At 35.4% G+C, this 24,209-nt stretch overlaps 1 protein-coding gene and 1 pseudogene across 5 annotated transcripts in view; one reads left to right on the top strand and one right to left on the bottom strand.

The window, feature by feature from the left end:
* Positions 1-24,209, top strand: part of PRORP (protein only RNase P catalytic subunit) — a 128,612-nt gene that overhangs the window by 41,054 nt on the left and 63,349 nt on the right. The window lies entirely within an intron of this gene.
* Positions 22,957-23,677, bottom strand: LOC308647198 (adenylate kinase 2, mitochondrial-like; annotated as a pseudogene). The gene has a single exon. The product of its transcript is annotated as an adenylate kinase 2, mitochondrial-like (transcript).

The following is a 24,209-nucleotide window of genomic DNA, read 5'->3' as shown; positions in this document are numbered from 1 at the left end:
TTCAGTGTTTAGTAAGTTGTCAAGAACTTATAACTTAATATAGGAAGAAAGGATAAAAGAGTAAAAAGAACTAGAACAAACCATTTTGTAATAATAGATTTTATTTTGTATTCTTCATAAGATAAGATCATTATTATACTTTAAATAATAAAATATTCTGATTTGTAAGCCTTTTTTAATGAACTTCAGTACATGTAGAAGACTAATATACCATATACCACATGCCATCCAGTTTTAATAATATATACAAGTTTTCTTTTATAAGACTAAAAAACATCAATAATCAGTGGCCTCTCATAAAAAGCCTTATTTTTTAGACTTTTTTAAAGGTTTGAGCCAAAAGAAGAAGTTGCTATAGGAGCTAAAAGTAAATGTTAGAGGGGAAGAGTTAAAGGATTGAATTGAAGCAATGTATGCTATTATAAGAAATCATAAATTGGTGCAGCCAATTTGGAAAGCAGTATGGAGATTCCTTGGGAAAACTAGGAATGGAACCACCATTTGACCCAGCTATTCCTCTTCTCTGACTATACCCAAAAGATCTAAAAACAGCATATTACAGGGACACAGCCACATCAATGTTTATAGCAGCACAATTCACAATAGCTAAACTGTGGAGCCAACCTAGATGTCCTTCAGTGGAGAATGGATAAAAAAAAAAATGTGGCATTTATACACAATGGAATATTACTCAGAAATAAAAAATAATAAGATCATGGCATTTCCAGGGAAATGGATGATATTAGAGCAGATTATGTTAAGTGTTATCCAATCCCCAAAAAACAAATGCCAAATGTCTTCTCTGATATAAAGGGGGTGACTCAAAATGGGGTTGGGAGGGAGAGCAAGGGAATAGGGGTGGGAGGGAAAGGAAGGGAGAAGGGGAATAGCATGGATGGTGAAATATACAAAATTATACAAAATACATGTATGAAGATGTGAATTTGGTGTCGACATACCTTATATATAATCAGAGATATGATAAATTATTGTATAATGGTGCATTAAGAATTGTAATGCAAAATTAATAAATAAAATCATTTTAAAAAAAAAGAAATTAGGGCTGGGGATGTGGCTCAAGCCGTAACACACTCGCCTGGCATGCGTGCGGCCCAGGTTCGATCCTCAGCACCACATACAAAACAAAGATGTTGTGTCCGCCGAAAACTAAAAAATAAAAAATATTTTAAAAATTCTTAAAAAAAATTAAAAAAAGAAATTAAAAAGAGATTTTTATGCTTTAATTTTTTGGAGTGGCAATATTAGTATTTTTAGAATAATTTGATGAGGGGATAAAGAGTTGTATGTTTATTTTACTTTTTGATGTTTACTTAGTATATTTTATAAATTTAGCCTCGTATAATCATGTAATTTTGCTCTTGCTTTTGACTAACTTCTTTTTTTGGAAATGTCATTGTTTTTACAAGGCATGTATTATTTTTTTTCTAGTTGTTCTGAATGTGTATATTTAGCTTTCAGGATTTAAAATTGATATTACTATAAATGGATTTAAAGTAACTAGAAAATTTTATTAATTTTCCTCTCATTAATTATACCTAGAATTTATCATCACAAGGTTATACTGAAACATCAGTTTTTTTTACAGTTAAGTGATAGTATACATTATTTCTCTTAGTTTTTCAAATACTTAACTGTAAGAATTTCCTTTCCTGTCCTCTCTTCAGAGCATCTAGCACCAACCTGTCACTGACAAATTAGAAAATAAGTGAAGACTGTTATATGTTTTAAAATTTTAAAATATTATTACTCTTTTTAAAATTGAACTTCTGAAAAAAAATAAGAAAATGAATATATATATATTCCTTTAAATTTGTAAAATTTTCCAAATAGAGAGTAAAACTATACAAAGCTAGTGTCATCAATCTCACATTGTTCATATTGGTGATTAAAAAAAAAAAGTCTAAGAAATCAAAAGAGTGAGGAATCAAAAAAGAAAGACCATGTAACAGAGGCTAAGATCTGCCATTTTTGTATAACCTTTAGCTATACCTTCTCTACTCTCTTTGGTGCTACCCTATCATTCCTCTGTGGGTTACATCACATCCCTCTACTTGAAAATGATCACTATATTAGAATAAAATATCTAGAGAGAGCAGTCACTCATTACTTAAGTTTGTTTTCTAAACATAGTATGTTCATAGGTTAAGCAGTCTTTCTATCATAAGGTAACCATTTTTTTTAGCAATTTATAAATGCCTCAGCAGTATCTAATAAGAATGTCATGATTTTTCATAGCAGTGGTTACTTTAATTCATATTTTATAGACTAGAAAATTTAGGCTAATTTTGTATAATAAATCCTTAGAAAACAGTCATAATATCAAAATTAAATTGTAGAGAGCTCTTGGATTTTAGGCTTGTGGGTCTTAACATTGGCAATCTGTAGTTGAACTGTATTATTTCTAAAAAAAAAATGCTTTTTCTCGGAGATGCTAGTAGTTCAGTTTGGCTGTTTATACTCAGAAAAGCTTACAAATATGAACAAAGAACGATTTTGATTTACAGAAGTATGTTTATATATATAAATTGGCATGAACATACTTTATATACAGAGATATGAAAAATTGTGCTCTGTATGTGTAATAAGAATTGTAATGCATTCCACTGTTATCATGTATTTAAAAATAATAATAATAATAAAATCAATTAAAAATTTCTGGAAAAAAAATTATTTATTTTTATGTGGTGCTGAGGATTGAACTCAGTGCCTCACACATTCTAGGCAAGTGCTCCACCACTGAGCCACAACTCCAACCTGAGCCTACACTCTTATGAGTATATACTTTTAAAATCCTTTATTTTTTAAAAAATCAGAAATTGAAAATATTTTTTCTATCTTATGTATATAGGAGAGCCTTTGAGGCAATGGTATCACCAATGCAAACCAGAGAAGGAAAGATGAAATTCTCATTACTTTATGCTTGGTAAAGCTTAGGATCAGATGAATTCATTCTGGAAAGTTCCCTTCTAATCTGTGAGAAATAGAGCTTACCTTTTGTTTGACTTTCAGCTTTGCACAAAGCACTAAAAATTAGCTTACCAGAGCCATATTGTAACCCAAATTGGACTAAGTTTTTTGGGAAAAGTAAAATATTGAAGATATGTAGTAGACATGTTGTAAGAGAAATATAGATATTTTTTTTTAAAGGAAAGCGTCTTTTTTTTTTTTTTTTTTTAAGAGAGAGTGAGAGAGGAGAGAGAGAGAGAATTTTTTTTTTAATATTTATTTTTTAGTTCTCGGCGGACACAACATCTTTGTTGGTATGTGGTGCTGAGGATCGAACCCGGGCCGCACGCATGCCAGGCGAGCGCGCTACCGCTTGAGCCACATCCCCAGCCCGAAATATAGATATTTTGAAAGATTTTAGACTATTTGCTCAGAAAGGCAAAGAACAAAAGATCAACCAGTGAAATCATAGGCCTCTGCTACTACTTTTGGCTTTTACTCTTAAAAGAATTTAATGTTAGCAACAGTTTATGTGACAATTATTTATTATTACCTGCTCTTCAGAGCATTGTTACCTTGTGGCAGTGCATAGGTGTTAACAGCTGAGAAACCTCAGCTAAGAGACTCAGCTTTAGAGATAGCACCTAAATAAGGAAAGAGGAAAATTTTTTTCTTTTGAAGCTAGAGATTTATAAAAATAAATAAATAAAGATATATTGTATTTCCCATGTGCCCATCTTTTTAATTTTTTTGCCTAAATCTTTTTGTAAGTCCATTTGTGACTTGATCTCATTCTTCACTTTATCACTTTTTGGGTTGTTATTTTTTCTGTTCCCACTTTTTCTGTTCATCCTTTAAATAGCATTCTAGTCCAGAAATTAAGAATGGCAAATCTGGAGACAGATCCTCTGTGTTTTAGTCTTTATTAAAACCCTATGACATAATTTCTCATTCTTTTAAGAGGTGATAAGATAGTACCTTTTTCATAAGATGTTGTGAAGAATTGATGAGTTAATATGTGTAAGCACTTGACACATTATACTGTTGCAATTCTTGTAATAACCATTCAAATGAATTTCCCAAATGCAACAATAATTCTTGTATTTTGTAGACCCTTATCTGGTAGTTTAAAATATTCTCCTGTCATTTCATTCATGATAAAAGAGTTAAAAGAAAATATAGACAGGCACAAAGGCACAAACCTGTAATCCCAGCTACTCAGCAGGCTGAAGCAGAATGATCACAAGTTTGAGGCCAACCTGGCCAACTTAGTGAGGGTGAGGCTCTGTCTCAAAATAGATAAAAAGGTAAAAAGGGCTGGAAATATAGCTCAGTGGTGGAGTGCTTGCCTAGCAAGTGTGAGATCCTGGATTCAATTTCCAGTACCACAAAGAAAAAAGATATATATTTCTGCCTTAATGTTAAACTCAGTGTAGATCAGATATGCAAATAATAATTGAAAATTGAGGCCAGTACTACCAAAAGCATAAGAAAACATATTAATATGATGGTGTTGAGAAGTTACTTATTTATATATATGTGTGGGTCTTGCTGAGTTGCTTGGGATCTTGCTAATTTGCTTAGGCTGGCCTTGAATTCATTATCTTCCTGCCTCAGACTTCCAACTCTCTGGGATTACAGGCGTGCATTACTGTGCCCAGCTAAAAATTGTATTTTGTTCTAATTATAAAAGTAATATGTGTTTGATATAGAAAACTTGAGAGTCACAAAAAGAAAATCATATATAATGCTGTCATTCCACAAAAAGCATGATATTGATACGAATTGAACCCAGGGTTGCTTTAGCACTGGGTTACATTCCCAACTCTTTTTTCATATATATATATATATAAATTTTTTTTTTTTTAATTTTGAGGCAGACCAACTTAGGGTCTCAGAATTGCTAAGACTACCCTCAAAATTGAGATCCTCCTGCCTATGCCTTACTGAGGCCTGGAATCACTGGGATTACAGGTATACACAACCATACCTGACACTGTGTCCTTATTTGTAGAGAAACAGTCTTATCTTGGGTAAATAATAAGCCCAATGTAATTTAGAGAATATAGTGAGTTTTGAAGGGACTAGCTTTGGCCCTTCCTTTTCTTTTTTTTTTTTTTTTTTTTTTTTCAATGCTGGAATCACATCCCCAACCCAGTGTTGGCCCTTTCTAATTCTTTTGTTTAACCTGGGCAGAAGAAGACATGCTTCTTGCCTTGTAGATGTTTTTCAAATGCAAAGTGTATCTGCTTAAAATATGTATTTTTTTATTTGGTTTTGAATTTTTAGGAGAAGGAAGGCTCTAGTTTGTTGTTCTGTGGTTTTTTAAGAAGATGGAAGGGTTCTGAGTGATTGACAGATTAATCATATAGCCTCCATTTTGTAAAGGACATTTATAGTATCTTGATAGGGAAATATGTTGATTTATTTATTGTTTATTGAGCACATATGCCATACCACATATTATTTTAAGCTTTGATAATATGACTACAGACCAGTAATGGGAATGCTAGAAACCATTAGGCCTATGGTTATGTTATCTAAACAAAAAATATATATTTTGAATCCTATTGTCTGTTAACAGTGATTCTTATGTTCTTACATAACTTTTTTCTTTAAGATTTCTTGGGCTATCAGAATGGAGAATAATATTTGCCTAAAATACATGGTATTAGAATTTCTTTTTTAAAGTATTGAAAAATGGTTTAATAACATTTAGTTCTCCAGAATATGTTATAATTTGGGAGAAATTATGACTAAATTAAAAAGTGTTAGCTATGATCTCCTTTATATTATTTAGCATGTCTTTTCATCACTATCTATACAAAATATGGTGTTCTAGATTTTCTTTGATTGGGTTTCTCTTTTAATTTAGGAAACTTAAGTTTTTAGAGTAGTTTTAGGTTCATGAATTTCTTTCTTTCTTTATTGTGGTATTGGGGATCAAACCTAGGGCTTCATACATGCTAGGCAAGCACTCTGTCACTGTGCTATCCAGACTGTGAATTTCTTTTTTATGAACCCACATTTCACAAAAACTTTTTTTAAATATTTTATTTTATTTTTTAGTTGTAGGTGGACACAATCTCTTTATTTTATTTTTATGTGGTGCTGAAGGTTGAATCCAGTGCGGCATGCGTGCTAGGTGAGCGCTCTACCTCTGAGCCATAGCCCCAGCCCCCAGAAACATTTTATGTAGACTTTTTCAAATACTCTTGAATAAAAAGTGGATGTGTAACCGATGTGATTCTGCAATCTGTATACGGGATAAAAATGGGAGTTCATAATTCACTTGAATCAAATGTATGAAATATGATATGTCAAGAGTTTTGGGGCTGGGGATGTGGCTCAAGCGGTAGCGCGCTCGCCTGGCATGCGTGCGGCCCGGGTTCGATCCTCAGGACCACATACCAACAAAGATGTTGTGTCCGCCGAGAACTAAAAAATAAATATTAAAAATTCTCTCTCTCTCTCTCCTCTCTCACTCTCTCTTAAAAAAAAGAGTTTTGTAATGTTTTGAACAACTAATAATAATAACATTAAAATACTCTTGAATAAAAATATTACATACACAAGAAGAGGTAGAAAACTTTTTATTTTTACTTTTTAAGGTTGAAATGGATGGGTAATTGACACCACCATCCTCCAAACTGTTCAAGCCCCAAACCCAGGATTCCTTCCTCAGTTACTATTTTTTTTTTCACTAGCCCCATATCCAGTTGACTGACTAGTTTTATTGGTAATAATCCCCAAATATATCCCATAATTTAATTACTTCTCTTCCATCTCCATTGGTATTACCTCTCACAAAAACTCTTAAGTGAACTCCTTGCTTTTTCTACCCTTTCCTCAATAACTTCCCATTATACTTAGAATAAAAGTACTACTCCTTATCATGAATTATAGTAACTTTCATTATCTGATCTTCACCTCTCTTTTGAGCCTTGTCAGTGGTTTTTCCTCTTTGTCTTTCACTGAATTATAGTAACACTTGAATTTTTCCTGTCCTTCCAACATACTGATCTACTCCCGCTTCAACATCTTTATACATGCTGTTCCTTCAACCTTTAATGTTCTTCCTTCTTCAGATAGCTGCACCTCAAAGACCATTTCTGATTCTTCTAATGTAACCCCATTCTGCTCTGTTTATCTGCCTGTGTTTTATGGGTTTTTTTTTTTCTTTTTTTATACTGGGGATTAAACCCAGGAACACTTTACCACTGAGCTATATCCCCAGCTTTTTTGTTGTTGTTGTTTGTTTGGTATTTTTAAAATATTTATTTCTTAGTTGTAGGTTAACATAGTACTTTATTTTTTTATGTGGTTCTGAGGATTGAACCCAATGCCTCACGTGTGCCAGGGAAGCTCTCTACCTCTGAACCACAACCCCAGCCCTGTTTATTTTTGAGAGTGTCTTGCTAAGTTGCTTAAGGCCTCACTAAGTTGTTAAGGCTGGCTTCAAGCTTATAGGGATCCTCTCACTGTGTCCAGCTGCCTATGTTTTCTCTTAAATTAACCTCATTCACTTATGCGGTAGATTAGAAATGTTCACAGATTCTTTGCAGCTTCTCTCATTAGAAGAGGGAGTCTGTTTCCTCACCTCTTGAATCTGAGTTTGCTGAATGACTTTTTTTGACCAGTAGAATATTACAGAAATGATATTGTGGGAATTCCAAGCAAGGATTGAAGAGGTTGTGCAGCTTATACTAACTCTAGGAACTACCACCTTGTAAACAAAACCAGACTAGTTTTCTTGAAGGAGGGAGGGAAGAAGAGAAGGATAGGAAGAGACTTTCCAACTGAAGCCCCAGACATGTGAGCTCACGTGGGACTAGACCACCTCCAGGCAATCTGCCAACTAATTGTGAACACATGAATGAGCCCAGCCAATAACATGTGATACAGAAGAACAATTCAGCCAAGCCCAGCCCAAATTGTCAACCCCAAGTATTATGAGAAAATAAATGTTTTGAGGTGTTTTTGTTTGTTTGGTTTTGTGGTGCTGGGAATTGATCCTAGGGCCTTGCCCTTGATAGGCAAGCACTCTACTACTAGGCTACATCCCCAGCTCAAAAATGGTCATTTTTAACCTAAGTTTTTGGAGTATTTTATTACACAGAAATAGATAACTAATTTAGCTCTTTCATAAGTATCTGCAATTACTTATGCCTTTCTTTGTTTATCTGTTTCCTAATAAACATTTAAATTAGTATTTAAATCCTGATATTAAGAAACTTTGTATGTCTTGCTTCTTGTAAAATCCTTGATGGTCAGAAAAGGGCCTTGTATATAATGAATGTTCAGTATATAGTGGGTGAAATAATGAACAGATGAATATACAGTAAATGATCCAACTGATTAAGAGTTAACATTTGCTTTTCAGACTTAACTGTGAAAATCTCCTTGAATTTTGCTCCTGCACCTTACTTCCTTTGTTACCTATGTGACCTTAGCTGTTGTATAACCTCCTGGTGCCTAATGTGAAAATAATTTAATTCTTTAAAAATTATTGTGGTGATGACTAATGTGATTCTGCAATCTGTACAATCAGAAAAATGAGAAATTATACCCCAATTGATTCAAATGTATGAATTGCCAAGATCATTGTAATGTCATGTGTAGCTAATAAAAAAAAATTAAAATTAGAAGGGCTACAGATGTAGCTCAATAGTAGGGTGAAAAAAAAATTATTGTGGTGTCCAGCCCACAGTCCAATAAGTTTAAAAGCAAAAAACCAAAACTTTATCAGCACATTTATTGTCCATGGTCAAAACAGTGCAGAAACAAAAACTTGGTAGTTTGTAAAGATGTGTTTAGTCTCCTGATTTAAACAACTGACAGTCTCTTGGTTTTATTAGTTTTTATGAAGTAGTCTTCATTCTTTTTGAACTGGTGCTTAGAATTTAAACTTTAGTCACCAAATAAATGGGCAACTTTTCTGTCAAATAACTAAATGAAAAATTATATGGACAGTCTACAGAAAATAAAGATTGGTTATATTAGTCAGGATAGGCCAAGTTATGCCGCAGTAATAAACCACCGAAAAAATTCATTGGCTTGAAACAAATTATTTTCTTGGTTTTGCTAGATGCCCAGTTGAGGTCATCTGAGTCATTGTTATTCTCGTTCCAGGGGCTAGAATAACTCTCTGAAATATTGTTAGTCACTGTGACAAGGGAAAAAGGAATGTGATGAAGAATATAGTGGCTTGAAAAACTTCTGCTTTGATGTGATGCCCCTTCTCCTCATATTTTGTTAGCAGCTAATGCAAGATACTTAGCCAGACCTGAGTTCAACATGATTGGGAAGAAGGTCTTAAAATGTGCCCAGAGGAAAAAAGGAGGAGTATTTTTGAATAGCTACCACAACTGACATAGCTAATGGCTACTACACTGAGATTGGTCATGGCTTGCTTGTTAATGATTGCCAAGCCTTAGAGCTAGAAATGAGTTTCAATATAACAATGCAAAGTGCCTTTATTTAGATTATTTTTTTCAAAATTAAGGTCCTTCTCAGTAGTTTTATGTATAAAGAGTTGAATTTGTTGCTTATTTTTCCTATAATGATCAGGGAGGGAATTCTAAAAACCTCCATGACTCATACTTTACCAACTTTCATTTTAAGAAATTATTTTTTTTTTCACTTACCAAGTCATCATGAATAATTGGTGATGTGAGATTGTCGTGAGGGGACGGGAAAAACATGCTAAATTTTCGCTTAGAAAACAAAAGGATATAAAGTAGAAAGCTTCTTATAGAGCTGCTTTTCTCTCATTATCTTCCCAACCTCACACACTTGCCCCAAATTCAGTCTTAATGCTGTTGTTCTTATTCCTTTTACAGCCTGAAATTTAGGTTTTCAGTGTTCATTTGCTCCTCTAATAGAGGGTATGTGGGCAGGAAAGTACATCATTTTAGTTAATCTTGCTAGCTGTTAAAAACTCTGTTTCCTATTTCTGTAGATAACTGAGAATTGGTTAAAATGGCTTTAGCAGAATGAAAAGTTATAATGTAATTTTAAAAGAATTATGGCCAGACATCAGCACTGAATGCTTTCATTCTTACAGCAGGCTTGGGACATTGAATAGAAAGTAGTTTAGTAGAAACACTGAAGAATTTGTTTCGATTGCCATCTCTTAGTTGGTTTTGCTACAGTGAGAGAAAAATGGTGACAAGGATATTAGCCATTAAAGGTCATTTGCTAGTGTTTACTTGGAAGTGAGGTCTCATTTTTTTTCTGCCACTCAAGTTATTTTATTTCTCTCTGATGATTTACATAACCTCTTATAAATTTCAGTACCATAGAGCACCTAAGATACAATAAAGTATGCTTGGTGTTTTTGTGTGTATATTAATCTGGGCATATTTTAATGTCCAAACTGTAGAAATGTTATAGAGTTTGTCATCAGCTATGCTTAAAATTATGTTTCAATAATTTGAAAGTAAGAAATTCATATAAATACCTTATCTTGTTTATAACAGGAAATTTTAAATATTGAAATGAAATTTTTATTATGTCTCCAACTTGTAAATACTCTTGTCCTTATAATTGTTACTCCTGCTTAAATACTCTCTCTTAAGGAATGGCTTTAGAGGTGGAATGTCTTATTCCTTGGGTCCCAAAACTTGGCTATCATGCAGCTACTTTTGCCTTTGAGGAACATACTGTTACCATGTCTGCTCTGTAAAGCTATTTGAATAATTTTTTATTGAAATCTAGCATTAAAAACTTGTCATTTTTCCCAATTTACTTTCATTTGAAGTTTGGTTCATTAGTAATGACTTTAAATAATAGGCAATTGGAAATCATTTTTAAACTTCTTTCTTGTACTGAATAGTGAACCCTGAGCTACATCACCTGGACATTTTTTGTTTTTTTAAGACTGGGTCTTGCTAAATTGCTGAGACTCACCTTGAACTTGCAAGCCTCCTGCCTCAGCCTCCCATGTTGCTGGGATTATACAGGTGTGTGCAGCCACACCCAGCTACTTCTAAATATTTTTAAATTTTGGTTAGCTGGTTATCAATAGTTTTATTCCAATGGAATTCAAAAGGGTGTTTTAACAGTATTTTTAAGGCTAGCAGTTAACCAGTTTTAATTATTTCTGAATTAAACGCTTAATCCAGAAAGTTCACCTGACTCATTCAGGACCAGCCTAATTTTTACCAATATTTCCTTTCTTTTCCTTCCTTCCTTCCTTCCTTCCTTCCTTCCTTCCTTCCTTCCTTCCTTCCTTCCTTCCTTCCTTTTTTTTTAATATTGGGGATAGAACTCAGGGGTGCTTTAACACTGAACTACATTCCTTGCCTCCCACCCCCTTTTTGAGACAGGATCTGAGTTTCTACCACGCGGCCTGCGCAGTGGTTTCATTAATGAGGTTCTAGGCATAAAGTTAGTTAGAAGAGATCGAAATAAAACACACAAACCAGTTACCTTATTTATATTGCTAGGTCCGAGACGGCTCACCTCCCTGGTTCCCGCCTCCAGCCGCCCAGCAGGGCAGCGAGGATTACTCTGGGCTAGCAGGAGAGAGAGAACGAACACGCCGGGGAGTAGCCTTTTATTTGGGGAACAAGAGATTCAGGGGAGAATTCCATCCAATGAAGGTTGAGGGGGGGCTGCACTCCAAGGTCAGGGTCAGTGATTGGGTCTCCGGGGTCAGTGGTCACGCACACCCCCACACGGATGGGCTCTCTCATCAGGAAAGGGTCGGGAAAGCTCCGACATAGCCAGAGCGCCTCAGGCCCTTAACGGGAGTCACCCAATCACGTGTCAGAATGGCTCCCCACAGGAGTTGCTTAAGGACTTCCTAAATTGCTAAGACTGGCCTCCAACTTGTGATTCGCCTGCCTCAGCCTCCCAAATTGCTGGGATTGCAGGTGTGTACCACTGTGCCCTGCCTTACTTATATTTTCTGTTTCAAGGCTAATGTTTATCCCATATCAAGCTGCCTCCTACAGAAAGTCTTCAGTTTATAAATGTACTCAAAATGTCTAAAAATAGAAAATGAAGATGGTCAGGTTCTTGGTTGACCCATATTCTTTGCTGAACTCTACTGACTAAATTCTTTAAGCCTGTATTGAGCATTAATATGTGGTAAGCACATAGAGATAGATATTAGAGAAACAAATGTGAAATAGAAATGTTTCCTTTTATGGAACTCGCCCAGCTGATTTGATATTACTGTGTAATACTAGGCAATTTACCTTTGAGTGACTTCATAATTATTTGATTTAGATATCTTTACTTAAAGTGAAAAACCACCACCATTTCTATTTTGCCTCAAAAGGTGGCCTAATGAGAGTTTAAAAACAAATGATAGCATTTAAATGCATTTATCATCATCATTGACATATATTAAGCACTTAGTGTATAACTTCCAGTATGCTTTACATAAATTATGTCATTTAATCCTGTAGAAAGTCATTATTCTCTTCAATTTGCAGATGAAGAAATTCTGAGAACCAAAGATTAAATAATTGATTAGAAGCTCACAATCAGAAAGAGACAGAACCAGGATTTATGTGCAGGGTGTCTTAAAACTACATAACCAGTGGTCTAGCTGTTACCCAGACTGCTTCAATTAAAAAAAAAAAAAGTAACCTTCCCCTTTTTTTGCATTGTGAAAACTTAATAATTTTTAAAAATTTACATATAGTTGTTGTGGTGGTTTGGATATGAGGTGGCCCCCCAAAACTCCTGTGTTAATGCAGGTATGTTTGGAGGTAATTGGATTGTTGAGAGCTGACCAGGTCCATCCTAGTTTGAAGGGACTGAGTATAACTGAAAGTAGGTAGGGCACTAGGGGTGTGCCCTGGTGGCCCTTTTTTCCCTACCTCTCTCTTTCTGGCTGCCATGAATGGAACAGTGCTCCTCCACCATATGCTTCTGCCATGATGTGCTGCTTCACCTTGGGCCCAGAGAAATGGACTCAGCCAACCATGTACTGAAACACTGGAACCTTGCACCAAAATAAGTTGCCTCTTGTTGGGTAGTTAGGTCACAAGGGTTCAAAAGCCTTGGAGATAGGTTCCAGGACCTTCCATAATACCAAATCCACTGATGCTCAAGCCCCTTATATAAAATGGTGGCATAGTATTTGTATTTAACCTACACAGATTCTCCCATATTCTTTAAATCATCTCTAGTTTATTTTATAATACTTAATAGAATGTAAATATTATGGAAATAGTTGTTATACTGTGTTGTTCAGGGATTAACAACAAGGGGAAAAGTCTGTACCTATTCAGTACAGACACAACTTTTTAAAATTTTTTTTTAATATTTATTTTTTAGTTGTAGTTGGACACAATACCTTTATTTTATTTATTTATTTTTATGTGGTACTGAGGATCGAACCAGGGCCTCACACATGCTAGTGAGCACTCTACTGCTGAGCCACAACCCAGCCCCTAAAAATATTTTTGATTCATGGTTCGTAGAATTCAAGATTATAGAACCCATGGATACAAAGGATTGGCTGTGTATGAATTTAAATCTCTTTGGTTTAAATTAAATCCAAATGATACAAATTTTGGACATGTAATTTTGTGTCATAAGCTTTGAACAATATACTAATTACATTTTTCTTCTGGTGTGAGGCCAAATATGAGATTAAATCATATGTGGAGTGCAGTTGACAATTTTGTCTAGTACTTAAGAGTTCACTCTCGTCAGCTACTCATAGGCATAATTCATCTGAACCAAGTTTACTTCTTAATTTGAGTGTTTTGCAGTTGAAAATAGTATTGAATTAGTAATTTACTGTTCTTCATAAAAAACATTGTAAAAATATTATAAAACAAGGTTGAACAGAAAGTATCTTCATGCAGTCTGAGTGCTGTTGCATTAATGTATAAGGGCAGTACTTCTCATTTCTTTCTTTTTCCAATCAGTATTGGAGATTGAACCTAGGATTGCTTTACCACTAATCTGTATCCCCAGACCTTTTTATTTTTTATTTTGAGATAAGATCTTATTAAATTGCAGTCTGGCCTTGAATTTGTAATCCTCCTGCCTCAGCCACCCAAATCACTAGGATTAAAGGCATCTGTCACCACACCCAGCTAGAGCAATATCTAATTGACTTTGAATCCACTAATTATTTGCTTATGAAATTCACTCTATCCAAGTTTAAGGCTTATAATATTTGAGAATTCTGTTGCTTTGCTGAAGTTTTGAGTACTTTTAGTTGTCAATTTGTGTATACTTCACAAAATTTATTTTGACCAGATCTATGTTATCTTTCAGGTACATAGTATTAAATCACATTAAAGAAAATTAACACTTGTATTCATACAGATATAAACTTTTTAAATGTAGGATATACATTGGATACTAGAAAAATGAAATCCTGATTATTCCCTCAGTTTATGCCCAGACTAAATAATTCTCCTACAGAGTAAATATCTAGTGAGGGCTTAGCGCTTTCATAGTTTTTACTTTTATTTTCAGTGGAGTATTTTTCCTGATTATCAAAGTAAAAATGCTTATTATAGAAAATTTGAGAATAGATAAAAGTACAAAAATTGTTTTCCATTATTTGAACATCTGACATTAATGACTTTAAAAAATAGATTCAGTACACTTTTACCCAATAAAACATTTGGTGTTGGCTGTTCATCTGTTTTAACAGGGAAATTTGTCTCTGTCTTTTTTAAAATCTATTTTTTTAAGCAGGCTTGGTGGCACATGCCTATAATCCCAGCAACTTGGGAGATGAAGGAGAATCACAAGTTTGAGGCCAGCCTCAAATGTTTAGTGTTGACATTGTCTCAAAAACATAAAATAAAATTTAAAAAGACTGGGGATGTAGCTCAGTGGTAGAGTGCCTCTGGGTTCAATCCCCAGTACCACCAAAAATAACAACAACAAAAAATAAATAAAAACTAATTTTTCAATGAATTAAAAAATGGTTTTTGTTTGGCTAACAAAGTTGTAAGCAAAGATAACTGAAAATGGAAGCAGACTTCAAACAGATCAGCAAGCTGTATTTTTTAAGCAGGGGTGGAATAGCACATTTTCAGGGGAGAAAACGGTGACTGGTTACAAGAGGGTTCTGTGTTTTATAGGTCTTAATGAGAGTTAATTATGTTTAGTGTGATTTAATCATTAGAGACTGAGGACCTGCTGGCTGGGCAGTCAGGAAACTAGTTGTGCAAGTTAAAAATCTAACTAAGGAAAACAGCTGTAAAAGCACAAAACCCATTGATACTGGGATGAAAGTTCAGAGCCTAGATCCCGTTATTTGTCTTCTCTACCCGGGACCCATTGTCACTGGGAAAGGATGAAAGCCCAGAGCCCAGGGCCCATTGTTTGCCTTCCCCTTCTCTCCTCCTGCATCACACATCTTTTTTTTTTTTTTTTTCTCCCTATAGGCTGTCATTCTCCTTTTCTTGGGGGATGTTATTTTTTCTATTCTTCAAAAGTTAATTAAGGAGTTTTAAAAATTTTAATAATATAGTAACCATAAAGAAAATAAAATAGGGCTGGGATTATGGCTCAGTGGTTGAGCACTTTCCTAGCATGTTTGAGGCACTGGGTTTGATTCTCAGCACCACATATAAATAAATGAATAAAGTAAAGAGGTCCATCAACAACTAAAAAAGAAAAAAAATTAAAAATTAAAAGAAGGTACACTCTATTTATAGAGAGCCAACTTCTAGGCAGTCTGAGCCATATGAAACATAGCCAAGAAGTTAAAAGCAAAATGGCCTGAGAAGAGTCAAAAATCAATGCCACAAAACTCATGATGATAATAAAATATTAGTAATAATAACATCATAATTGTAGAATTAACCAGTTATTGAGTATCTGCAATGTACCAGGCTGTTTACATTGCATTTAGAATCAGGTGCTTGGTGTAGTTGTGTACGCTGGCAATCCCAGCATTTTAAGAGGCTGAGGCAGGAGGATCATAAATTCAAGGCCAGTTTGGGCAACCTTAACGGGGCTCTAAGCCTCATGAATAGTACATGTGATTTTTAAAGGTTTTATTGCTTATGTAGAAATTCATTAATATAAAACATCTGAAAAGTGTTCATATAAATGAAGCAGACCCATTTATTCTGTTATAGAAAAGATGCCATTCTTATTAGAAGACATAAACACTGTTTTTTTAAAATTTTTTTAAAGTTGTAGATGAACACAATACCTTTATTTTATGTATTTATTTTTATGTGGTGCTGAGGATTGAACCCAGTGCCTCACACATGCCAGGCGAGTGCTCTACCACTGAGCCACAGCCCCAACCCCACAAACACTGTTTTATAAGTAGTAATATAAGTTAGTTCAGCCTTATTGAGTCAGTTTGGTACTATATCAGAATATACACTGATATGGTAGGTCTACTTCTAGAAATCTATCTTGCAGATATAGTTGTATAAATGCATAAATATGCATAAATGCACATTTTCATTGCATCTTTGTGATAGCAAAAAATAAAGATGATATGAAAGCAAATTGACTACTAGAGGGAAATTTACATTGAAAAAGGAAATTGAAAGCAAAATGGGATGGAATGGACATGATGGCCTACACCTGTAATCTCAATGACTCAGGAAGCTGAGTCAGGAGGATCACAAGTTTGAGGCAGGCCATAGCAACTTAGTGAGACCCTGTCTCAAAATAAAATTAAAAAGGGGACTAGAAATGTAGCTTAGTGGTAAACTGCTCCTGGTTCAATCTCCAGTACCAAAACCAAAAGTCAAAAGACATTTGGTTCAAAAAAAAATTTTTTTTTAATTACTGTGTATATGTCTAGCAGAAAAAGTCTGGAAATAAAAATTCTATACTGATTTATAGTTAGCTTTGGTTGGGAAAAAAAGGAACTTTACTTTTTAGAAAATTACACATAGTTTATTTGGTGGGGGTGCTGGGGATTAAACCCAAGTCCTCACACACATTAAATTACAATTGTTTATCTTTGGAAGGTTTTTTTGTTTGTTTTGGTACTAGGGATTGAACACAAGGGCTCACATGTATTTAAAGATAAGATACTTGAAATCTTTAGTGGTGTAAATTTAAACATTAATGTTTCTGCTATACAGTAGAATATTGATTCTCAAATTTGAATGTGCATCAAAATCACCTGGACAAGTTGTGAAATGAGACTGCTGGTCCCACACCCAGAGCTCTGATTCAGAAGGTCTGGAGTGAGGCCAAGAATTTGCATTTCTAAAAGGGTTCTAGATAATGCTGATGCTGCAGGTTTGAGACCACATTTTTGGAATCAACTATTATGTAAAACTGGTTTCTCAGAAGTTTACCTAACTAACTTTACAAAAACAAGTCATTTTAGAAGTCAGATTGGGCTGGGTGCCTTGGTGCATGCCTATAATCCAGCAGCTCTAGAGGCTGAGGCAACAGGATTGTAAGTTCAAAGCCAGCCTCAGCAACTTAGTGAAGCCCTAAGCAATTCAGTGAGTCCCTAAATAAAATATTAAAGGGGGTTAGGGGTGTTGCTCAATGGTTAAGTGCCCCTGGGTTCAATCCCCTATACCAAAAAGAAGTGAAATTAGTCTTTTTAATGATTCTTAGAATGGAAATCTGTTTTTTGATATTGTTTGTTTGTTTGTTTGTTTTTTAACTAACTATATGAAACTCATTTTAGGGAACTTGGTTCTAGGAGTGATATACTTCTTTCATTTTCAAAACAGAAGTTTGTTGTTTCCATAACCCATAGCTATGTTTTCAAGGTGTTATATTAGCGTTATGATGGTGTAAGTTATTTAAAGTATGACTTTAAAAAGTTAAGTAGAACAAAGGGAAAATATTAATGGGGAAAACTTGAGGCTAAAAGTTATTAAATGGAATATCAAAACAGTGAAATTGCGGTTTTCTTCCTAAGGAATCTGAAATGTTACCCATATAAATATGTTAGTATGGATTCATGGAACTAAAATATGTAAAAAGTAAATAAATCAATGAAATGATGAACTTGAACTATGTATCTTAAAACAGCTAATCTGGTAACAGCATTTGAATTCTACTTCATTCGGGTTTAGGAAGGGCTTATAAAATTCTTTAATCTGTAAGCTTATAACACAGGGGGAAATCATATCTAATCTTTGCATTTTAGAAAATAATTACATCTAGCTAGTCAGGGGTAATATAAGTGACTTGGGGCAATAAATGGACATTAGTGTATGCCACTGAGGAACGCAAACAATTGTTTTTTGCTTTTTTACTCACTATTCATCTTTCATGGCATGGTAACTCAGAGTTAAGTTACATTGCCCTAAGTCACACAATGTCAGGCTAACTATTTCCCTCTATCATGTGCCACTCCACCCACTCCTGCTCAATACAACATGTAAGAGTTCTGTGTTGTCATGTGACTGCTACAATAGTCTGTACTGCTCAGAATTATTCTCAAAAATATCAAACTTCTCATGAAGTGAATGATCAGCAGTCAGGTGGGTTTTTAGTGATATATGATAAAGGGCATCAATAGATGAATGAATCCAGGAAAAGTTTCTGTAATGAATTGGGCTTCATATTCCTTTCATTCCAAATGTACCAGAAAGGTACACTTTGCCTTATGTTTGAAATAGATTACCCCATTTTATTATTCAAGTAATCAGGTGTATTAGAATAGCCTTGTTAAGAAAACATGTTGCCAAGCTCCTGTTTCTAATGTCACTCTGGCAAAATCTTAATGGCAAATTGATTTCCTGTCTTAATGTGTCACTGATAATGTCTGTGTGATAATTATTTGGGGTGTGGTAAGATTCTCTGTGAATCATTATTGTGTGTACTTGCTTCTATGGCAATATTTTTAAAACACCCTCCTCAGGAATGTGGTAGGCAAAGGCCATTTATAAAAATGTAATATCTACTTTAACAGTGACAAAAAGTTTTAAAATATTTGTTAAATCAGTAAGGTAAGCAGTGACTCAAAAGCAAGTAGTTTTAGGAAGAATTATGGTTCCTTATAGTATTTATTCCTTTCCAAAGTGATTATTTCATATTTATAGATCATTTCTACCCCATTTTGTTCTAGAAAAGATATCATAGTTTAAATAATGTATTCCAGCCCAAAAGATAAAACAAATTTAAAAGAAGTTAAAAGAAAAAAAGTAAGAAAAGGTACGAAGGGAAAATTGGCTTAGGAGAAGAGGGTTTGAAGTTGGTACACAAGATACATACATGAAGGGATCTTTTAATTTGGTTTAAATTTAGTCAACAAACTTGCACATAATTCATAAACATCCCATACTTCCATTATAAACATCTCTTTTGACCTAAGAAATTTTCAAAGGAGGTAGGCTGGGAATAGGGAGAGGAGATAAGGTGAACAGAACCTTAGAAAGTAGGGAAATTTACACCCAATTCTGGTATAACTTTCAAAGGACCTATTTTCACTATAAGACAATAATTTGTAAAATTCGTATAATTCATAGAATTAAATAGGAACAAATTCTTCAAGGAAATTTCATTATTCTTCATATTGAAACCAAAGGATTCTCTCCTCTGATCCTCGATATAGGGTCATGTGGGTATTCTAAATGCTATTCACAACATTCTCATTAGAACCAAATGAATGGATTGTATACAAATTGGCAGAAAAGGGGTGAGAAGAATGGTATATGAAGTGGCAGACATGGTGGCACATACCTGTAATCCTACCTATTCAGGAAACTGAGATAGGAGGATCACAATTTTGAGGCACACTGGGCAACTTAGCACGACCCTGTCTCAAAATTTAAAAAGAATTAGGGATATAGCTCAGTGATAGCATGCCCCAGGATTCACTAGCCAGTAGTGGGGAAAAAAAGTGGCATATGATAATGATAGAAGCCTCTGAAGGTGCTGAACAGGCCTCAATAACTCATGCTGTGAAATTAGAAGACTTGGTAGCAGGAATTCTGCTTGTTGATCCTTTTGGAAAATGAATAAACTTATTTTTTGCTTCAGATCTGTAGTAATCCACAGCAGTGCTGGACCATATTTTAAAAATTTATAATTTCATTGCAGTTTTTTTTAAAGGCTGATAAAAAAAATCATATCTACCTAATATCCCTGGTGAGTAGAAAGTGCTTTGAAGAGATACTAAAGAGAGGTTATATTTGTTAAATAATTATAGTGGGCACTTACTATAGTTGGAATGTTTGTTTCCCCTCCAAACTTCATGTTGAAACTTAATCACCAATGCACCAGTATTTAGGGTGGCACTTTTAGGAAGTGATTAGGCCTTGAAGACTTTGTCCTCATAGCATCATTAGCAACCTTATGGGCTTGAGTAAGTGAGTATATCTCCTTTTGCCCTTCTGTGCCTTCTACTATGTGAGGAGACAGCATGCAATTCTTTATCTTGGAAGTAGAAATTGAGGCCCTTACCAGACACTGAACCTTCTGCTACTTTGATCTTGAACTTTCCAGCCTCCATACTTTTGAGTAAATATAGACTTCTGGGTTTTTTTTTTTTTTTTTTTTTTTTTTTTTTTTTTTGTACCAGGGATTGAACCCAGGGGCGCTTAACTACCGAGCCACATCCCCAGCCCTTTTATATATTTTATTAGAGACAGGGTCTCACTGAGTTGCTTAGGGCCTCACTAAGTTGCTGAGGCTAGGTTTGTACTCACATCCTCCTGCCTCAGCCTCCTGAGTCACTGGGATTGAAGGTGTGCACCACCATGCCTGGATAAATTTCTGTTCTTTATAAACTACCTAGTCACAGGTATGTTGTTACAGCAACACAAATGGGCTGAGATAGTACTATTTCTTCAATGTAAAAAAGATGCTTACAAACTCAGCCTGACATCATTTAGTAGTGGAGTGTTTTCCTCCTTGCTTAGTCTTGTCTGAACCCTAAATAACTAGCAATTGCTGGTATATATAAGGTAATAGAATTAATGTAAATACAAACTTTACAATTATAATCTTTCTCCAAAGATCTGTACATATTATATTATGAATGGCAGGAAACCCTCTTGAAAATTTTCTCATTTGTTTAGAAAAAAATAATGGTAATCTTGCTAAATTTAATCTTGGAGGATAAATGAAAAGAGCAGTTCCTTTTCAAATTAACCAATATAGATCTGCAAAATATATAATATTTTACCAAAATAAGAACTTGAAAGTGAAGATCCTAAAGTCTGAAAGCAGTTCCATGGTTATAAAAGTATATAAAATTCTTAATCACTTTCTAGTGTTTTAGCAATTTAATCAATATCTACTACCTGATTTCACTCTGACATATAATCAGAGGGATAAAATCTCATAACATTTGACTTTTTTTTTTCCTCTCAAGAGAAACACTTTATTTTTTTTTATTGGTTGTTCACAACATTACAAAGCTCTTGACATATCATATTTCATACATTAGATTGAAGTGGGTTATGAACCCCCAATTTTACCCCAAATGCAGATTGCAGAATCACGTCGGTTACACATCCACAATTTTACATAATGCCCTATTAGTAATTGTTGTATTCTGCTACCTTTCCTATCCCCTACTATCCCCCCTCCCCTCCCCTCCCATCTTCTCTCTCTACCCCATCTACTGTAATTCATTTCTCTCCTATAACATTTGACTTTTTATTCTGTTATTTCTAATTAAGTCCTGACTTCAGTGAGTCACTTTCTGTAAAGATATCAGGCTATAATATAGGCATTAACCAGGTCCTTCCTCACACCTGTACATATACACCCACACACTGTAGTAGTGTCTTTAATTACTAGTTCTGTTCACGATTTATCCTGTTCATGGTTTTAATGTTGACTGTGGCAGTAAGAATCAGAAAGTTTAGTACCATAGCAGGGGGGAGCTAACAAACTTTGGCATTTTAAATACTTTGAATATTTTTCCTGTTTTTTTTTTTTTTTTTTTTTTTTGATACCAGGGATTGAACCCAGGGGTACTTAACCACTGAGCCATATCCCCAGCCTTTATATATATATATACACACACACATATATATATATATATATAATTTTTTTTTACAAATTTTTAACATACTTTATTGACTTAGGGTCATACAAGGCAGCATTTGGTCAATTAAGAAAGGCACCTCATTGAAGATAATACATCACAGTGCTGTCGAGTGTCCCACTCACAGGATATGAGGATGGAAAGGATAATCTTTGGATGATATAGCTTAGGACAATTGTTCATTTTATTATTTTTATTTACTTATTTTTCATGGTGCTGGGGACTAAACTCAGGGCCTTGTGCATGCCAGGCAAGCATTATACGACTGAGCTACATCCCCAGCCCTTGCTCATTTATTAAAAAGGGTCCTTTCACACACCATAGATGAAAGAAGGCATAAGATTGTGGCACATGCTGTGTGGTTGCTGAGACCGTGAGCTTAGCCATGAGAGTGGTGAATCAGGGGAAGGGAAAGAGACCCACCTCCCCTTTTTTCCCCAATACTAGAAAACTTGATTTGTTGAGCCCCACCTCCAACGATACACCCCTTATCTCTTTTAGGTGTGGAGATGATTTTTTTTTTTAAATTGATGCTGGGGATTGAACCTTGCTAGGCAAGTGCTCTATTGCTGAGGTACATCCCTAGCCTATAGAGATGATTTTTTGATCTTATGGTGTGGGGCACCAGCGTTAACAATCAAACACTCTCTCTTCTAAGCTACAGAACACAACAGGACCACAGTTTGATTTCCTGCATTCTTGGCCTGGCACCCCATGAGGTTCTGAGATAAAAGCTGAGGTCTAAGAACACTGGCTTTAAAATATATTGTCACCAGTTCAGAGTAAATGAAAACCGATTGCTTAGAAATAATACTGTATCACCCTATTTGTATCCACACCCTCAATCACAGTATTTTTTTAAATTAATTGTTTATATTTTTAAAACTCCACCTACATGTAAAAAAAACCCCACTCACTACAACACTGCTGGTCTTCCAAATAGTCCTTCCCTCTCCATGCTTCCCCTGACACCCTTCCCCTCTGCCCAGCACCAAACAGCAGGGATCACACCGCGGGGTGATGAGCAGTGGTGCAGTCTCGCCTGGTCTTCTTTACTAGGATGTGGCTTTGGAGAAAGCTGCTAGGATGCTTGCAAATAGGACATCAGGGGTCTGGGATGCATTGATGGCAGAGTGGATCCCCCGCTTCCTGTAGTACTCCACAAGTGGGGTGGTCTGCGAGTGGTAGGCTTCCAGGCGTATTTTCAAGGCCTTCTCATTATCAACTGATCGGCGGATCAAGGGTTCCCCAGTGATATCATCTTTCATGGGTTGCTTTGGGGGATCGAACTCCTCATGGTAGGACCGGCCACTTCTGGGGTGAATCGGCCTTCCAGTGATTCTCCGGATTAGCAGGGAGTCTGGCATGCGGAATTCAATCACAGAATCGAGCTTCTCTTTCCTCTTCTCCATGAGGTCATCAAGCATTTCTGCCTGTCTCACAGTCCGAGGGAAGCCTTCCAGAAGAAAGCCATTTTTGCATGATGGGGTCTCCAAATTCTTCTCAATAAGCTCCACTACCATTTCATCACTCACCAGTTTCCCAGCATCCATAGTTGCTTCAACTTTTTTCCCAGTTCTGAGCCAGAAGCCACCATGGCCCTCAGCATATCTCCAGTGGCCAAATGGCAGACACAGAAGTTTTCTGCCAATTTGGGGGCCTGCGTACCCTTGCCAGCCCCAGGTAGCCCCAGCAGCACAGCCCCGGTGCCTTTAGGACACTCCGGTTCGGCTGCCGGCGCGTTAAGAGCCATGTCCGCCAAAGCCTCTCGCAGCCACCCGCTCGCACACCTCACAGGTCCAGTACTACCTATATATAATCTTGAGACAGGTTCTTGCTAAGTTGCTGAGGTTGTCTTTAAACTCATGGTCCTCCTGCTTCTGTGTCCTGAGCTGCTGGGATTACAGGCATATACCACCATGCCCAGCAATACTTTGAATTTTAAATATATGTTTTAAAAGAATAATTTCAGAGATTAGGGATATAGCTTAATGGTAGAGCACTCACTTAGCATGTACAAGGCCCTGGATTTGATTCCCAACAACATAAGAAATAAATAAAAAACAAAGAATAATTTTATTTAGTGGTTTGATGTATGCTTTAGGTGCTAAATATTTTATATGCATCATTTCATGTAATTTATACAACTCCCTCAGGTGTTATTACTATTTGCATTTTACAATGAGGAAACTAATGCTGAGAAAGATTAAATGAGCTTGTGACATTACTCAAACCAGCAGTTCATTCAATAGCCCCTTATCCCTACTAACCTGAGGTAGAGCTTGGATCTCAAACTACTAGATAAAAC

The sequence above is a fragment of the Spermophilus citellus genome (genome assembly GCF_964194105.1).
Source record: "Spermophilus citellus genome assembly, chromosome: 4".
Taxonomy (NCBI): domain Eukaryota; kingdom Metazoa; phylum Chordata; class Mammalia; order Rodentia; family Sciuridae; genus Spermophilus; species Spermophilus citellus.
Note: the sequence above shows the minus strand (reverse complement) of the source record. Positions and strands in the feature narration are given on the sequence as shown.